This window comes from Chiloscyllium plagiosum, unplaced genomic scaffold (genome assembly GCF_037043375.1).
Source record: "Chiloscyllium plagiosum isolate Xiang-an unplaced genomic scaffold, Cpla_swu_hap1 HiC_scaffold_40, whole genome shotgun sequence".
NCBI lineage: Eukaryota > Metazoa > Chordata > Chondrichthyes > Orectolobiformes > Hemiscylliidae > Chiloscyllium > Chiloscyllium plagiosum.
This window is the reverse complement of record NW_028270178.1, coordinates 17,751,459-17,769,541: the sequence shown is the minus strand read 5'-3', so window position 1 is coordinate 17,769,541 and position 18,083 is coordinate 17,751,459. Positions and strand designations below refer to the sequence as shown.

At 44.6% G+C, this 18,083-nt stretch overlaps 1 pseudogene; it reads left to right on the top strand.

The window, feature by feature from the left end:
* The first annotated feature begins 3,471 nt into the window (after window positions 1–3,471).
* On the top strand, window positions 3,472–14,108 carry LOC148138359 (uncharacterized; annotated as a pseudogene).
* The last annotated feature ends 3,975 nt before the right edge of the window (window positions 14,109–18,083 follow it).

Sequence of the window (18,083 nt, the reverse complement as noted above, 5' to 3'; positions counted from 1 at the left end):
ACAGCTCTGCTGTCGGTGTGCTGGAGAGATGTGGGAGGCTAGTATTCTTTAACCTGCAAATGCAGAAAATGCTTCTGACACATAACATTGGAAGCCGATTGGTAACACAGCAGGGGACTGTATTCAATTTCCCTTCAGAAACTCACAGTTTACATATCGTGTCTTCAAATCAATCATGAAAAAGGCACAGGCGTGTGTGCAAACTGCTAATGATCTCTTTAAAAACATCAGGGCAACTTTGGAAATCATTCCAAAAAAACAATGCTTAACAATGTAGTTTTTTTTATTTTTAAACTGGCGAAAAGTCATTCTGAAGTCACAGAGTGTAAATCACACAAAAGAAGATGACTCAGTAATATCCATCTATTTCTGTTAGGAGCAGCAGGCATCACTGCAGTCTCATTGGAGGTTACTTTGTGAAAGTGCCTCAGGAAATAATGGTTCCGGGCCACCGATTGTAACAAGGCCCTGGTGTGTTTGGAGAAAGGTGGACTGAAAATCCTTGCAGCATCGCAGTGTTTTTCACCCAAGTGTAGGTTTCTCCTTGTGTAACCACGTATCTCCATTTTCGGACGTTAACCCATAGATAACACGGAAATCTACCATGACGTTTGCAGATTCAAACCTGGAAAGGATGGGTATCTGAACAGGAAATGGAAGTGTATATGATTGAGAGAGAGAGAGAGCATGTGTGTGAGAGGGAGGCAGAGAAATTGTGTGTGTGTGTTTGTGTGTGTGTAAGAGAGAGAGAGACAGTGTATGGGTGAGAGAGTGTGTGTATGTGTGTGAGAGACATAAAGAGTATGTATTTGTGTGAGAGGGAGCGTGTATGATATAGTGTGTGTGTGTATGTATGTGCGTGTGAGAGAGCGAGAGTGTATGAGAGTGTGTGTGTGTATGTATGTGCGTGTGAGAGAGCGAGAGTGTATGAGAGTGTGTGTGTGTATGTATGTGTGTGTGAGAGAGCGAGAGTGTATGAGAGTGTGTGTGTGTGTGAGTACGAGCTGTAGTGGGGAAGGGACATATCGTGCTCTGTCACCAACTGCAGGGAGCTCATAAAAGTGAAGCTTATGTCTTGCCCACACATTTTCTCGGCGCTTTCTCTGCACCAGAACGTTTTGTGATTTTTTTTTCAAACATTCTCTCTCATGCAGGCCTGGGCTATTGCAGATCTGCGATCTATGTTCAGTGATCACGTTCCATTCAAACAGAGATAGCTTGACATTACTTCCCGTTTAGTTGTGTAGAAGGTACCCTGCCAATTTTGGTGGTTTCAATATCCACCCAACCCCCACCTACCCCCCCACCCCACCCCCCGCCCCAACATTCGAACAGAAACATTTGTAAAGATTGATGGCCACAGATTTGCGGGCAGGTTTTCCGTTACACCCAGATCTCTGGTCAGAGAGAAAAGGAGAGGGGACAAGGGTGGATGTAGGGAAAAGTTGCCTTGAACCATTTCATCCTGTTCAATCTTTGTCTCCAGAACGCTCCGGACTTTGTGAGCTGTTCAACGATTCCTCGCGCTCTGATGTTCGTTCTGAACCAACAAAAGGGGTACCTTGCTCAGGGCCGTTCAGATGTTACAAGATGCAACGTTTGCCTCATTAGCCCTTCCGACGGTTGCAGTCACATCTTTCAAGAAAGTCAGGAACTTTAATCAAGCGATGACTTTCCATAACGAAACTGAGCAGAACATGGTAAGGTTATCGGAATTACAATTTTGCCAGTTGTCCTATACAAACTTTGGAATCACATCAGATACTGCCAACACTTTGGTCGATACAGTTGAAGTGATGGTCAGCATTATTGTAAGTGCGTCATTGTTATGTCTCCCCCCTAGCTATTTAATTATATCTCTGCTGACAACCTCCCTGTTGCACGTGATCAGTTAATCTCTCCTGAAAGATTAATAGTACAGATCATGTTTATCTTACGTTCCAGTAATCCCTTCTCTCTGGCGAATATCGAAGCAAGCACATGCAGGATTTATGGCTTTGTCCACGCCAAGGATCACACTGCATCAATCTTGTTCATCCCACTGGCCTCTTTGTCTTTCTTAATTTCGTTGCAGCAGCAATTCAAGAGCGTTCCATCTCTGAAGGCTACAAGAAATTGGAGCAGCATTCGGCCTCTCAAGCGTGCTCCATCTTTCAGTAGGATCTTAGCTGATTGAACACTCATCATGTCCACTTACCTGCCCTTTCCCCATATCCTGTGACTCCCCTCCTGATCAAGAATCTCTCAGTCTCAGCCTTCAATACAAGCAGGGACACTGCCCCCACAGCTCTCTGTGAAAAGGAGACACTAATCTATGTCAATAAATCCAAGCCATGCATCCTCTGCTCAGAACTTAGAATCCAAACAGTGTAGAAACAGGTCCTTCATCTAACAAGTCCGCACCAACCCTCTGAAGAGTATCCCATCCAGACCCATTCGCCTAAACCTATATTTACCTCTGACTAATGCACCTGACCTACACATCCCTGAACACTGTGAGCAATTTGGCACAGCCAATCCACCCTCACCTGCACACTTTGTCCAGTGGGCGGAAACCAACGCAGACCCGGGGAGAATATTCAAACTCCACACAGTCACCCGAGGAGCGGATTAAACCCGGATCCCTGGCGCTGTGAGGCAGCGATGAATGGGGCTGCGTGGTGTCTCAGTGGTTAGCACTGCTGCCTCCCAGCGCCAGGTACACGGATTCAATTCCACCCTTGGGTGACTGACTGTGTGGAGCGTACACCTTCTCCCCGTGTCTGCGTGGGTTTCCTCCGGGTGCTCCGGTTTCCTCGCACAGTCCATAGATGTGCAGGTCAAGTGAATTGGCCATGCTAAATTGTCCATAGTGTTAGATGCATTCGTCAGGGGTAAATAAGCGGAATGAGTCTGGGTGAGTTACTCTTCGGAGGGTCAGTTTGGACTTGTTGGGCCGAATGGCCTGTTCCCATACTGTAGGGGATCTAATCTAATCACTGAGCCACCGGTGCCGCACTGACATCAAAAGATTCCAGTCACAATCAATGATCAATTGCTCTAATCAAGGAGAATGCTTAGGAAAAATCGAAGCTACATGTTAATCTCAGAATGAAGGAGACAAAAGGTGCTGTGAGATTTGTCATGTTTTCTAGAATTGAAAGGAAACCAACATCATGACAGAGAACAACGACTTACTGCTGTTACTCTGGGTGTGTGCCAACCAACATCGGTTCCTGTGATGTTGTTCCATTGGTTTGTTTTGGCGAAAGGTGTATCAGTTATTCAGCTGTGCCATCTCCTCATGGGCACATGAGTGAAATGGAGCGGCAAAAAATCTCTTCAGTGAACGTTATTCTGATAATGTCGCATCACGTTTATGTTGCCCTCAACTAGGGACAGATTTCCCCATAAATAATGGCAATTGATTGCAGGCAGTTAAATTGAAAGTGATGCCATCAATCTGGATAAATTCCAGACACAAGTCTGAGAATGGTGCAGTCAATAATTGTGCAGATGAAGACAATTTTCTACCCGATTCTAGCAGCCTTTGGCATTCCTGTTAAGTCAATAACATTCTGTTATTTCACACATTCACTTGTCTCATACTGTGGTGTCACTCTCACCTGTTTCACACAATGAATAAATTGTTATTGAGCAGAAAGGGATGTCTGACTCCCTGCAACAGTTTGAGTGATAACTTTCGGGCAATGTGCTCAGTGAAGAGGTATATACGTCACATGGTAACATGGAAATTATGAATGGCACAGTGGCTCAGTGGTTAGCACTGCTGGCTCACAGCACCAGGTCACCTGTGTAGACATGTCGAAAGTGAGGACTGCAGATGCTGGAGATCAGAGTCAAGATTAGAGTGGTGCCATTGGAGGATGCTGCCTGACCTGCGGTGCTTTTCCAGCACCTTCTAAGCTGCGTGGACATGTTGGGCCAAATGACCTGCTTCCATACTGTCGGGATTCTAATCAAAAATGGGGGCAGAAGGAGGTGATTCTGAGCTTCAAATGGAAGTATATTCGGAAGTGTGAGATTTCACCAAGTTTCCTGATCATAAATCAGTGACCTCCTATTTGCAGGGAGAGAAGATATTCAATAAAGCAACCAGAATATGCTCACTTATTGCAAAAGAAATTGGGTACAAAATAAGGAGGTGTTTCTGCAACTATACAAGGCATTAGAGAGTCTGCATATGGAGCACAACAAAAACGTTTCTATCGCTTTTGCTGAGGAGCGATGTCCTTGCTTTGAAGATAGATCAAAGGTGGTTCTCTCAACTGAATGCAGAGTTGATAGTTTTGTCAGTGGAGAGAGATTCACTGTTACTGACCTATACTCTCCGGACTTTGGAAGAATGAGGGGGGAAACTGGTAAAGGTACATCAGACATGAAAAGGAATCAGCAGAGTAGATGCAGAGTGGCTGTTGCATCGTGTGGGTCAATCTAGAATGAGAGGTCACCGTTTTGGAATGTAGGGGAGTAGATGTAAAATGGACAAGCGGAGGAATTAATTCTGAACCTGTGCAATTCATAACTACAGTGTGTGGTAGGTGCTGGGACAATGTGTAGTGCTAAAGAGGAGGAAGACGTTTGATGAATCATGTGTTGAAGGGATAGGGACAGTGGACAGTAAAGTGCGAATTGAGGTGATTCAAATTGTGGAACTGTCCAGAAGGGCTGACTGGCCTACTTCTTTTCGTTATATATATATATATATATATATACATACACACACACATACATTTAATTATTTTCTGACCTCCTCAGTGGCTTCACTCCTGTTGAACGTACCTCTAACTGAACACAATATTCCAGGTGAGGTGAAAGTAGTGCCTGATACACATTGAACATAATCTATTTGCAATTGCCCACTGTTCCTCCGGCAATGAACTGAGGATGTGTGGTGATTTACAAATCACTGTCTCAACATATCCTGCCAATGATTTGGAGGCGCCCGTGTTGGACTATGATGGACAAAGTTAAAAATCCCTTAGTAAGAGGTTATAGTCCAACAGGTTTAATTGGGAACATGAGCTGTTCCTTCACCAGCGCTCCGATAGCTAGTGCTTCTAAATAACCTGTTGGACTATAAACTGGTGTTGTGGGATTTTAAACATCATCCTGCCAATGTCAATGTCACATCCACCCAGCTCCCGCTTCAACAGAGTTCCTTGACAACAAATTGTTAAATCATTTACGATTTTGTGGTCATTCAGTCAATTCACCTTTTGACCGTTCTTCACCACCTGTTTTGATTTGAGAATTGTACGGAATAAATAAATGTGAGGTGCACAAGAGCTAGCTACATGAGGTTATCAACAGGGATAAAGCGATGGGTGTTGTCCATAACCAAGCAACATCCTGGTAAATCTCCTCTGAACCCTTTACAAAGCTTTCACATCCTTCCTGTAATGCGGTGACCAGAACTGTATGCAATCCTCCAAGTGCGGCCGCACCAGAGATTTGTACAGCTATGGCATGACTTCATGGTTCCGAAGTGCAATCTCTCCACCAATAAAAACCAACACACCGTATGCCTTCTTAACAACAAAATCAACGTGGGCAGCAACTTTCAAGGATCTATGTGCATGGACACTGACATCTGTCTGCTGATCTACACTACCAAGAATCTTACCATTAGCCCAGTACTCTTTACTCCTGTTGATCCTTCCAAAGTGAATCACCTCACACCTTTCTGCATTAATCTCCATTTGCCCCCTCTCAGCTCAGCTCTGTAGTTTATCTACGTCCCTCTATAATCTGCAACATCCCTCAGCACTATCCACAACTCCACCGAACCTGGTATCACCCGCAATTTTACTAAACCATCCTCCAACAACCTTACCTCGGTCATTTACAAAATTGACAAACAGCAGTGGCCCCAAAACAGAATGTGTGGTACGCAACTAGTAACTGAACCCAAGGACGAACATTTCCCATCAACACTACCCTCTGCCATCTTTCAGCAAGCTAATCTCTGATCCAAACCACTAAATCACCCTCAATCCCATGCCACCGTATTTTCTGCAATCACCTACCATTTACAAACCTTTACAAACACTTTACTGAAATCTGTATACAGCACATCAACCGCTTCACCTTCTCTCACCTGTTTGGTCACCATTTCAAAGATCTCAATAAGGTTTAACTTATTCCTTTCGAAATGATTACAAATTCTATTGCTTATAACCTTTTCCAACACTTTACCCATAAATAAAGTAAGGTTCAAAGGTTTACAATTACCACGATTGTCTCTACCTCTCGAAAAAGGCGAGATTTGCTATTCTCCAGTATTCTGGCACTATTCCTGTCGACATTGACGACATAAAGATCAAAGGCAAAGACTGTGCAACTTCCTCGCTGGCTTCCCAGATAATCCTAGGATAAATCCCAACCGGTCCAGGGGACCTATCTATTTTCACACTTTCCAGATCCTCCTTGTGACCCTCAATCCCGTCGAGACTAGTAGCCTATATCTTGGTATTCCCCTCGACACATTGTACTTTCCCAGTGTGAATACTGACGAATATATTCATTTTATGTGTCCCCTTCTCCTCAGACTCCACGAACAATTTCTCACTGCTGTCTGTGATTGGTCCTAATATTTCTCTCACTATTCTCTTATGTCTGATATACCAAGAGAAAGCTTTTGGGTTTTCCTTGATCGGGTTTTCCTACCAACAACTTTATATGTCCCCACCTGGCTCTTGTTAGCCCTTTCTTTACGTCTTCCCTCGTTATTTGGTAACTCACAAGCGCCCTAACTGAGACTTTGCATCTCAATAGACATTAGACAATAGGTGCAGGAGGAGGCCATTCAGCCCTTCGAGCCTGCACCGCCATTCAATATGAGCATGGCTGATCATTCCTAATCAGTATCCTGTTCCTGCCTTATCTCCATAACCCTTGATTCCATTATCTTTGAGAGCTCTATCCAACTCTTTCTTAAATGAATCCAGAGACTGGGCCTCCACTGCCCTCTAGGGCAGAGCATTCCACACAGCCACCACTCTCTGGGTGAAGAAGTTTCTCCTCATCTCTGTTCTAAATGGTCTACCCCGTATTTTTAAGCTATGTCCTCTGGTTCGGCACTCACCCATCAGTGGAAACATGTTTCCTGCTGCCAGAGTGTCCAATCTTTTCATAATCTTATACATCTCAATCAGATCCCATCTCAGTCTTCTAAACTCAAGGGTTTACAAGCCCAGTCGCTTCAGTCTTTCAGTGTAAGGTAATCCCGCCATTCCAGGAATTGACCTCATGAACCTACGTTACACTCCCTCAATAGCCAGAATGTCTTTCCTCAAATTTGGAGACCAGAACTGCACACAGTACTCCAGGTGTGGTCTCACCAGGGCCCTGTACAGCTGCAGAAGCAGCTTCTATACTCAAACCCTCTTGTTATGAAGGCCAGCATGCTATTAGCCTTCTTCACTACCTGCTATACCTGCATGCTTGCCTTCATTGACTGGTGTACAAGAACACCCAGATCTCTCTGTACTGCCCCTTTACCTAAATTGATTCCATTTAGGTAGTAATCTGCCTTCCTGTTCTTGCCACCAAAGTGGATAACCATACATTTATCCACATTAAACTGCATCTGCCCACTCTCCTAACTTGTCCAGGTCACCCTGTAATCTCCTAACATCCTCATCACATTTCACCCTGCCACCCAGCTTTGTATCATCAGCAAATTTGCTAATGTTATTGCTGATACCATCTTCTATGTCATTAACATATATTGTAAAAAGCTGCGGTCCCAGCACTGATTCCTGCGGTACTCCACTGGTCACCGCCTGCCATTCCGAAATGGAGCCGTTTATCACTACCCTTTGTTTCCTATTAGCGAATCAATTTTTAATCCAATCTAGTACTTTGCCCCCAATACCACGCGCTTTAATTTTACTCACTAACCTCCTGTGTGGGACTTTATCAAAAGCTTTCTGAAAGTCCAGGTACACTACATCGACTGGATCTACCTCGTCCATCTTCAGAGTTACATCCTTAAAAAATTCAAGAAGATTAGTCAAGCATGATTTCCCCTTCATAAATCCATGCTGACTCCGTCCTATCCTGTTACTACTATCCAAATATGCCGTAATTTCGTCCTTTATAATAGACTCCAGCATCTTTCCCGCCACTGAGGTCAGACTAACTGGTCTATAATTTCCTGCTTTCTCTCTCCCACCTTTCTTAAAAAGTGGTATAATATTAGCCATCCTCCAATCCTCAGGAGCCGACCCCGAATCTATCGAACTCTGGAAAATAATCACCAACGCATCCACGATTTCCCGAGCCACCTCCTTCAGTACCCTGGAATGCAGACCATCAGGCCCCGGAGACTTATCAACCTTCAGACCTAACAGTCTCTCTAACACCAAGTCCTGGCAAATATAAATTCGCTTAAGTTCAGGTCCTTCAACCACTGTTACCTCAGGAAGATTGGTTGTGTCTTCCCCAGTGAACACAGATCTGAAGTACCCATTTAATTCCTTTGCCGTTTCTTTGTTCCTAGTAATATATTCCCCTGTTTCTGTCTTCATGGGCCCAACTTTAGTCCTAACCATTATTTTGCCTTGCGCATACCTAAAAAAGCTTTTACTATCCTCCTTTATATTATTGGCCAATTTACCTTCTTACCTCATTTTTCCTCTGCGTATTTCCTTCTTAGTAATCCTCTGTTGCTCTTTAAAAGCTTCCTAGTCCTCAGTTTTCCCACTTATCTTTGCTATGTTATACTTTTTCTCTTTTAACTTTATATGTTTCTTAACTTCCCTCGTCAGCCAAGGCCGCCCATGCCTCCTCCTGGGATCTTTCTACCTTTTAGGAATGAACTGATCCTGCAACTTCTGCAACTTCATGATCTCATCCGAACATAAGCCTCCTTCTTCCACTTGACCACAGATTCAACTTCTTTAGTAAACCATGGCCCTCTCACTCGCTCTGACGCTTTCTGCCTGACAGGTACATACTTATCAAGGATACACAGTAGCTCTTCCTTGAATAAGCTCCACCATTCAATTTTGCCCATTCCCTGCAATTTCCTTCCCCATCCTATGCATCCTAAATCTACCCCAGAATGAGCCCCAATTATCAAGGTATCAGAAACCGTTCCTCCTGCACCATCCCTGTAGCCACCTGATCAACTCCTCTCCCTCCCTATTCCTTGCCTCACGAGCACAAGGCATGGGCAACACACCAGAGGTAACAATGTGCTTTGTTCCAGCACTAAACTTCCACCCTCGCTCCCAGAATTTCTGTCTTAAATCCCCATCCCTTGTCCTACCTATGTTTTTCGTACCTATGTGGACCACGACTTGGGGATGCACCCCATCTTCCTCAAGGACCCTGAAAACACGATCTGAGATTTCATGAACCCTGGCACCTGGGAGGCAACACACCAACAGCGATTCTCTGTCATTTCCACTGAACCTCCTATCTGTCCCCCCAACTATGGAGTCCCGAATGACCATTGCTCTGCTCATCCCCTCCCTTTCCCTCCTCCCAAAACGGGGAGAGACTCCGTGCCGGAGACCTGCACCCCATGGCTTACCCCTGATAAGCCATCCACCCCCAACGGTATCCAAAATGGCAGACTTGTTATTGAGGGGAACGGCCACAAGGGGATCCCTGCACTGCCTGTCAGTTCCCTTTCCATCCCTTGACTATAATAGGCTGATACTCAGATAAAGGGAACTAATACAAAGAAAAGAAAGATTAATGTAGAATGCCTTAACTATTGGGAAAATAAACCAAATGATAGATACAGTACCTACTGCCATTTAGTTGTTTCTTTGAGTTAGAATTCCTACAGTGCGGAAACAGGCCCTTCAGCCCAACAAGTCCACACCCAACGTCGAAGCGTATCGAACCCAGACTCATTACCCGACATTTCCCTGACTGAAGCACCGAAACGACACATCCATGAACACAATGGGCAATTTATCTTGGTCAAATCACCTATGCTGCAGATCTTTGGACTGCGAGAGGAAATCCACATGGACACGGGGAGAATGTGCCAACTCCACACACGCAGTCACCTGTGGCTGGAACTGAACCCCGGTCCCTGGTGCTGGCGAGGGGGGGGGGGGGGGGGGGGGGGGCAGCAGTACTAACCACTGAGCCACCATGCAACCCTAAATGCTGGGACGTGCCACAGGCATACCTGTTGGCAAAAGAAGAGGCAAACTCAGGCACAGTTTCTTTCATGCAGTTCTCCAACGCAGGAGGAATAAGCAACAAAAAGAAAAAAACAAGTTTTTAAGATATTAGCAGCTGGAATCATTCACTCTCGCTACCAACTCTTCTGAGACCCACCACAGTTTCTGATTTTACTAAAATAAAAACCCGGATCACTGGATCTGTGAGGGCTGACCAATCCCAGATTCAGGCTGCTCACATTGTTCCAATGTGAAAACAAAACTCCGAAAGCATCACAAGTTGATTTCTCAAATCATCTTCAAGTAGCCAGGCCGGCAGCACTGCCCGACAACCCAACCTCAAACAAAAAAGACGAGAAGAAAATAGCCTTTGAAAGTGACAGCATCGTCACACAGTGTGATCTGAAAACCAGCGAAGTACAGTCGCTTGTGACAGTCATGTTGTGGATTGTGGAAACAGCTGAAGCAAGCTCTTTTTTTTTCCTCCTTTTTGTTTCTTCCTTAATGTGCCTCCTTGTCTAGCTGTTTTGGAGCCAGAATACAGGCTATAATCAGAGAAGATTGGGGTTTAAATTTCAGCATTAATTAGATTGCTTTACTGCTTAAATTTGCTCTGCTTACGTTTATGTACGTTTTCGAAATTGTTTAATCTGCTGTTTGAGCAAAAGGCCTGGTTTCTGTTTTCTGATTATTCAAAGAAGTCGAACACTGGTGATTCGAAAAGACTGATCAGAAACTGTTGAGGTCTATATTCAGGGTCATTGAGCAACTTATTTTCACGGTGTGGTAAATGCAAGAATAGGGAAGCTGAATTGATTTAGCTGTCCATCTTTGCATCTGAATAAATGTGAACCATTTTCAGGACAGCTTCTGCAACCCATTTTGAGGTAATTACCATGATGTGGAGGTGCTGCTGTTGGTTTGAAGGGGGCAAGCTCAGAGGTTACACCTATTAAGGATCAGTTCAGCCCCCACAGAACAATTCTACAAATTAGCCTAAGTTTCCCATCTGTTTGATGCAGATGTCATATGGATCTTCCCGGAGAGATACAGCTGGTCAAACCACTTAGTTTTTAAACAAAACAGAATTTTTAGACAAGACTTCTGAACTTTTTGATGTAGCAGGGATATTGTGAAGCTCGAGAAGGATCAGAAGAGGTTTACTAAGCTGTTTCCATGTTTAGCGGTTTGAGTTATAAGTAGAGGCTGTATAGTCTCACACTCTCACATACACACGGAGACAGGTACACAAAGACGTGCACACAGACACCCTTATAGACACACAAACTCCCACACATGCACCCCCTCACAGACTTCAGACACTCTGCACTCACTATACACACACACACTTTCTCACACTCACAAACCCCAACCCAGACAGACAGACACACCGACAGACAAAGACCCACATGCACATATATATTTTGTGAGGTGAATTTGTACTTGCAGAGTTACCTTGCACTTTGCTCAAAAACTGCATACATTCATGTAGAACTCTGAGCTCAAAAACTGCATGAATTTATGTAAAACACTGTTATCTCACTTTTTAGATTCGAATCAATCTAAACATCAGGTCATAGACAGAGAACACAGGGGGCCAACACCTTCAACATATTGTCTAGCAATCACCATTGTTAACAGCTAACCCGAGAATGCAACTTTTAAAAAAAGGGTTTTGTGATTTACACATGAAAGAAGTGAAACTATCACTGTATTCTAACAGATGAAAGGCTTAACAGACAATCAATTTTTCAATGTATAATTTCAGTTACATCACACTGCAAATTTTTGCTATAAATTCTGTGTTACGATCGAGCCCTCCACTATCACCTGATGAAGAAGCGTCGCTCCGAAAGCTAGTGTGCTTCCAATTAAACCTGTTGGACTATAACATGGTGTTGTGGGATTTTTAACTTCGTCTGGGGCTGTTATCCCTGGCGAATCAGACGTTGAGGGGGGTAACGTTTTGAGGTTTATAAAATCACGAGGGGCATGGATAGAGTAAAATAAGAGGGCATAGGTTTAAGATGAGAGTGGAAAAATTAAAAAGAGAACTAAGGGGACAACATTTTTCCAATACAGAGCTGCGGAGAGGTAATATTGAAGGCTGGTACAATTACAGCACTTAAAATGCATCTGAATGGAGAGATGAAAAGGAAAGGTTTAAAGGGATATGTTGGCAAATGGGATTAGATTTGTTTAGGGTATTTGATCAGCATGAATGCATTGACCCAAGGGTTTGCTTCTGTGCTGTATATCCCTGTGCTGTATATCAATGCAATCTAAAGAGAGCAGAATACTGAATAACTGAACCAATCTGAAAACCCAACACGTCATCCCAATTTAATGGGGCTTTTACCAATATTGCAACAATCCCTATAAACACCCCTTAGGATAAAAAGTAAAATCAAACACAGGGTCTTACAGGAGAGATGTCAGAGGGAGAAAGGGGACAGCGTGGACCAGATTGTTTGGGTCCAGCAGGTTTTACAAACAGCCTGACAGATTTCAGTGAATACCCAGACCAAAACATACCAAAGAAAATATGAGCAGGGAGGAAGAGCCATTTCACTTTCATTGCCCTAAGAATTGTTTTCAATACTTGAAAACCATTTCCCTGAGGCAGTACTTGTTTGCTGTTATCAAACTGTCCCGAAAACTCATCAAAGCACGGCCTTTTCAGAACCTCTGTTTTTCCAACCACGTGAAAAGAAACAAGAGCAACCTAACTTTGTTAAAGGAGCATCATCATCATGCAAGTTCCAGTCCAACAGGTTTGTTTGAATTTACAACATTTTGGAGAGCTGCTCCTTCATTATGTCAAGTCAGGGAACTGGAAACAAGCCAACTCAATCCCTTCATTCTGACATACGCAGATTTGTTATCCCACAATGCACTTTTTGACCCTCTATCCATTTAATTATAATTATCATTCTACAGAATTCTGAGTCACAAACTTTTCAGTATTTCGCCGCAAAGTTTGCAGGATTTACTGTAATCTGAGTAATTCTGTTTTCAGACTTTAGCCATTTGTCTTACAGCGAATCTGGTGACAATGATCATTCTCTCCAGGGGAAACTGTGGCATTTCCACTTGTACAGCTGCCTACATAGTGGCCATGGCAACAGCAGCTTTACTGGTCCAAATCCTCAACGTAACTGCATTCCGAATTTTCAGTTATCATTTTGCACATTCATTCTTGTCCTACACTGGAGTTTGTAAGCTTTTGATCTATGTGAGTTCAGTCACACTGTTAATGTCAGTGTGGTTCACCGTCTTGTTCACATTTGATCAATATGTAGTGGTATGTTGTGTGAGACTGAAAACAAAGTAATGTACAGTGAGGACAGCATCTGCAGTGATAGTGATCACAAGTACCCTGGTTTGCCTGGAAAACATACCCTTTTGGTTTGTGTATGAACCTGAACAAACAATTGGTCATTTACAATGGGGTTACCGCCCTAAGTTGAAATTGTTCACTTCACCTTGGGGTAGAGCATTCACCTGGTTACAGAGTGTCTTAGTTCATTGGCTTCCTTTCTCTTTGCTATTCACATTCAATTGCTTGACCATCAGGCGTATTGAACTCGCCAATATATCTCGCAGAGCTGGCTGGGGGAGGCATTCATAAGAGTCAAAGAGAACCAGAGATGGAAAGTCGAAGATCCATTATTTTGCTCTTCACGATATGGGGAAGTTTTACTCTTCTCTGACTAACAGCCACTGTGAGCTTTGTATCTACGAGGATAACAAATACTACACATTATCGAGGTGATTATACAGCTCCTGCCTACATTGCCACTAAAAACCGGCTACATGCTCATGTACTTGAGTTCATGCACTAACGTATGCATTTATACAGCCACACAAAGGAAATTCAGGGAAGAACTGAAGAAGGTTTTGACATTCCCATTGTCCTTTATTCTGATGTTGTTCAGTCGAAAGAAAAAGCTATAAAAACTGATCACTGTCAGAATCTCTTTTGCCTTCCTCTATCTCCAAAAGTTCTGCAGTGCGGAAATAAGTCCCACATATCTTACGTTCTCCTAATGCAAACAGGATACTTGAAGAAAGAATAAAAACTGTTAAGTTCTACGTTATTTCACATGAATGATATTTTGGAAATTACTCGCATCAATGAAATATAACAAGTGAAATTTGTTACAGTGTGTGGGCACCTTTCAGATTATCTTGACATGAAGCAGGAGGATTCTAGTCTAATAAACCCAGACCTTCTGATCTCACATCAATTCATTACTCTTTCCAGCTGAGATTACCAAGAATGCCTTGCGTCTCAATCCCGCCCCCGTCTGCAGCACAGTGAATCTCAAAGTCATCAATGTGGGTGGAGCTGATGGCCCTCTGGGGCGGTGGTGTCTTTGGGATGCCAGGGACTTTTTGTGAATGCGTGCGTGAGGCTGGTACCAGTTCAGATGGATTTTCTGATATGGGACGGAGAATAATACAGATAAACATGATTACCACAGGCGATTCAATCTGCAAATTAATAATTGAAGGAATAATGGTTGAGCAGGAAATTATGTTAGTGAGGTGCACCTTCATGTCAAGGTGATTTGAATGGTGCCCACACACTGGAACATTCGCAGTATGGGTTATTGAATCATTACACAAACAGATGTGGGATCTATTTGGTAACAGTTGTCATAATGTACACTATCAGCTTTCCCCTGTTAGGGTAATTTAAGAATGCTCTACCTGCCACAGCTAAAGCGACCCATGGGCTGTATAAATGTGAGTGATGCGATGACCCATTGTTCCTGTCATATAGTACAGCCGTTCAGGATTCAGAATGGTCAGTGCATGAAAATGGTCTGAGTTTGCAAAAATGAGGTTATAATATCAAAGTTAAAGGCTATTCTTTAATTGAACAGCTCTGAATGGATAATCCCGAGTTTGCCATGCATGAAATTAACTTCAGATTTAAGATTCTCAGGAGAACTGTCAATGTGACCTATTGTTATTGCTGGAAGCTTTAGAAACATGGATATCCTCTTTGCAAAAGCATTGGAGATGTCCGAACTCTGTATTATTGTGACATCACGGAAAGAATGTGTGGCAGTAGATCACATCGGGATACTCCATGCTAAGTTAAAGGTAAAAACAAGGACTGCAGATGCTGGAAACCAGCTTCTGGATTAGAGTGGTGCTGGAAAAGCACAGCAGGCCAGGCAGCATCGGAGGAGCAGGAAAAATGATGTTTCGGGCAAAAGCCCTTCCATGCTAATACGTGGACCATGCTGATCGCTCTTTCCAATTGGTCAGCAACACTTACCCATGTTTTCAGGCAATGAACAGTGGTGCTGCTGTTAAACTATTTATCCAGGCACCAGGGACTATTCTGTGGACTTGAATCAAAATCACAGCACGACAAGTAACGGAATATGAATTCAATGACAATCTGGAGTTATGATGTGGGAGAAAGTGAGGACTGCAGGTGCTGGAGATCAGAACTGAAAAATGTGTTGCTGCAAAAGCGCAGCAGGTCAGGCAGCATCCAAGGAGCAGGAGAATCGACGTTTCGGGCATAAGCAGGAGGTCAACCCTCTCTGTTATTTAAAAACAAACATCCAGAAAAGCTTAATTCATCTCGTAATCAGTTTCCTCACACTCACTCTATCCCTGCACCCACCTTCTCTCTCCATCCTCACTCTCACTCTGTCCCTGCACCCACCTTCTCTCTCCTTGCTCAAACTCACTCTATCCCTGCACCTACCTTCTCTCTCTTTCCTCACACTCACTCTATACCCGCACCAACCTTCTCCCTCCTTCTTCACTCTCACTCTATCCCTGCAGCCACCTTCTCCCTCCTTCCTCACGCTCACACAATCACTGCACCCATCTTCTCTCTCCTTCCTCTAACTCACTCTATCTCTGCAACTAACTTCTCTCACGTTCCTCACTTTCTCTCTATCCCTGCACCCACCTTCTCTCTCCTCCTTCATGCTCACTCCATCTCTGCACCCGACTTCTCCCTCCTGCACTCTCACTATATCCCTGCACCGACCTTCTCACCCGTTCCTCACTTTCTCTCTATCCCTGCACCCACTTTCTCTCTCCTTCCTCACATTCACTCTATCCCTGCACCCACCTTCTACCGCCATCTTCACTCTCACTCTATACCTGCACCCATCTTCACTCTCATTCCAAACTTTCTCTCTATCCATGCTCCCACTTTCTCTCTCCTTCTTCACACTCACTCCATCACTGCACCCACCTTTTACTTACTTACATTACCGTGTGGAAACAGGCCCTTCGGCCCAACAAGTCCACACCACCCCGCCGAAGCGCAACCCACCCATACCCCTACATTTACCCCCTACCTAACAATACGGGCAATTTAGCATGGCCAATTCACCTGACCTGCACATCTTTGGACTGTGGGAGGAAACCGGAGCACCCGGAGGAAACCCACGCAGACACGGTGAGAACGTGCAAACTCCACACAGTCAGTCACCTGAGGCGGGAATTGGACCCGGGTCTCTGGCGCTGTGAGGCAGCAGTGCTAACCACTGTGCCACCGTGCCGCCTAGTCTGTACTTTCTCACACTCACTCTATCCCAGCACCCAACTTCTCCCTCCTGCTTCAATCTGACTCTTTCCCAGCACCCACCTTCTTTCTCAGTCCTCACTTTCTCTATATTCCTGCACCCACCTTCTCTCTCCTTCTCACACTCACTCCATCGCTGCACCCACCTACCCCCTCCTTCCTCACTCTCACTCTATCCCTGCATTCAACTACTCTCTCCTTCCTCACTCTCACTCTATCCCTGCACTCAACTACTCTCTCCTTCCTCACTCTCACTCTATCCCTGCACTCAACTACTCTCTCCTTCCTCACTCTCACTCAATCCCGGCACTCAACTACTCTCTACTTCCTCACACTCTCACTCTATCCCTGCACCCACCTTCTCTCTCCTTCCTCACTCTCACTCAATCCCTGCACCCACCTTCTCCCTCCTTCCTCACACTCACTCAATTCTGCCACCCAACTTCAGTCTATCCCTGAACCCACCGTTTCTCTCCTTCCTCACTATCACTCCATCCCTGCATGCACCTTCTCTCTACTTCCTCACAGTCACTCTATCCCTGCACCACATTCTCTCTCCTTCCTCACACTCACTCCATCCCTGCACCACCTTCTCTCTCATTCCTCACACTCATTCTATCCCTGCATCCACCTTCTCTCTCCTTCCTCACTCTCACTCTATCCCCAGAACACACGTTCTCTCTCCTTCCTCACACTCACTCTATCCCTGCACCAACCTTCCATCTCCTTCCTCACATTCACTTTATCCCTGTGCCACCTCCTCTCTCCATCCTCACAGCTACACTATCCCTGCCACACCTCATCTCTCCTTACTCACACTCACTCTATCCCTGCACCCACCTTCACTCTCCCTCCTCAAAATCACTCTATCCCTGCACCCAGCTTCTCTCTCCTTCCTCACTCTCACTCTAAGGCTGCACCCATCTTCACTCACCGTTCTCACACTCACTCTTTCCCTACACCATCCTTCTCTCTCCTTCTTCAAACTCACTCTATCCCTGCACCCACTTTCTCTCTCCTTCTTCACTCTCACTATATCCCTGCACCCACCTTCTCCCTCCTTCCTCTCACTTGCTCTATCCTTGCACCAACATCTCTCTCCTTCCTCACACTCACTCTATCCCTGCACCTACCTCATCTCTCCTTCTTCACACTCACTCCATGACTGCACCCAACCTCTCTCTCCTTCCTCACACCCACTCTATCCCTGCACCCACCTTCTCTCTACTTCCTCATTCTCACTCTCTCCCTGCATCCACTTTCTCTCTCCTTCTTCACTCTCACTCTATCCCTGCACCAACCTTCTCCCTCCTTTCTCTCACTCGCTCTATCCCTGCACCAACATCTCTTTCCTTCCTCACTCT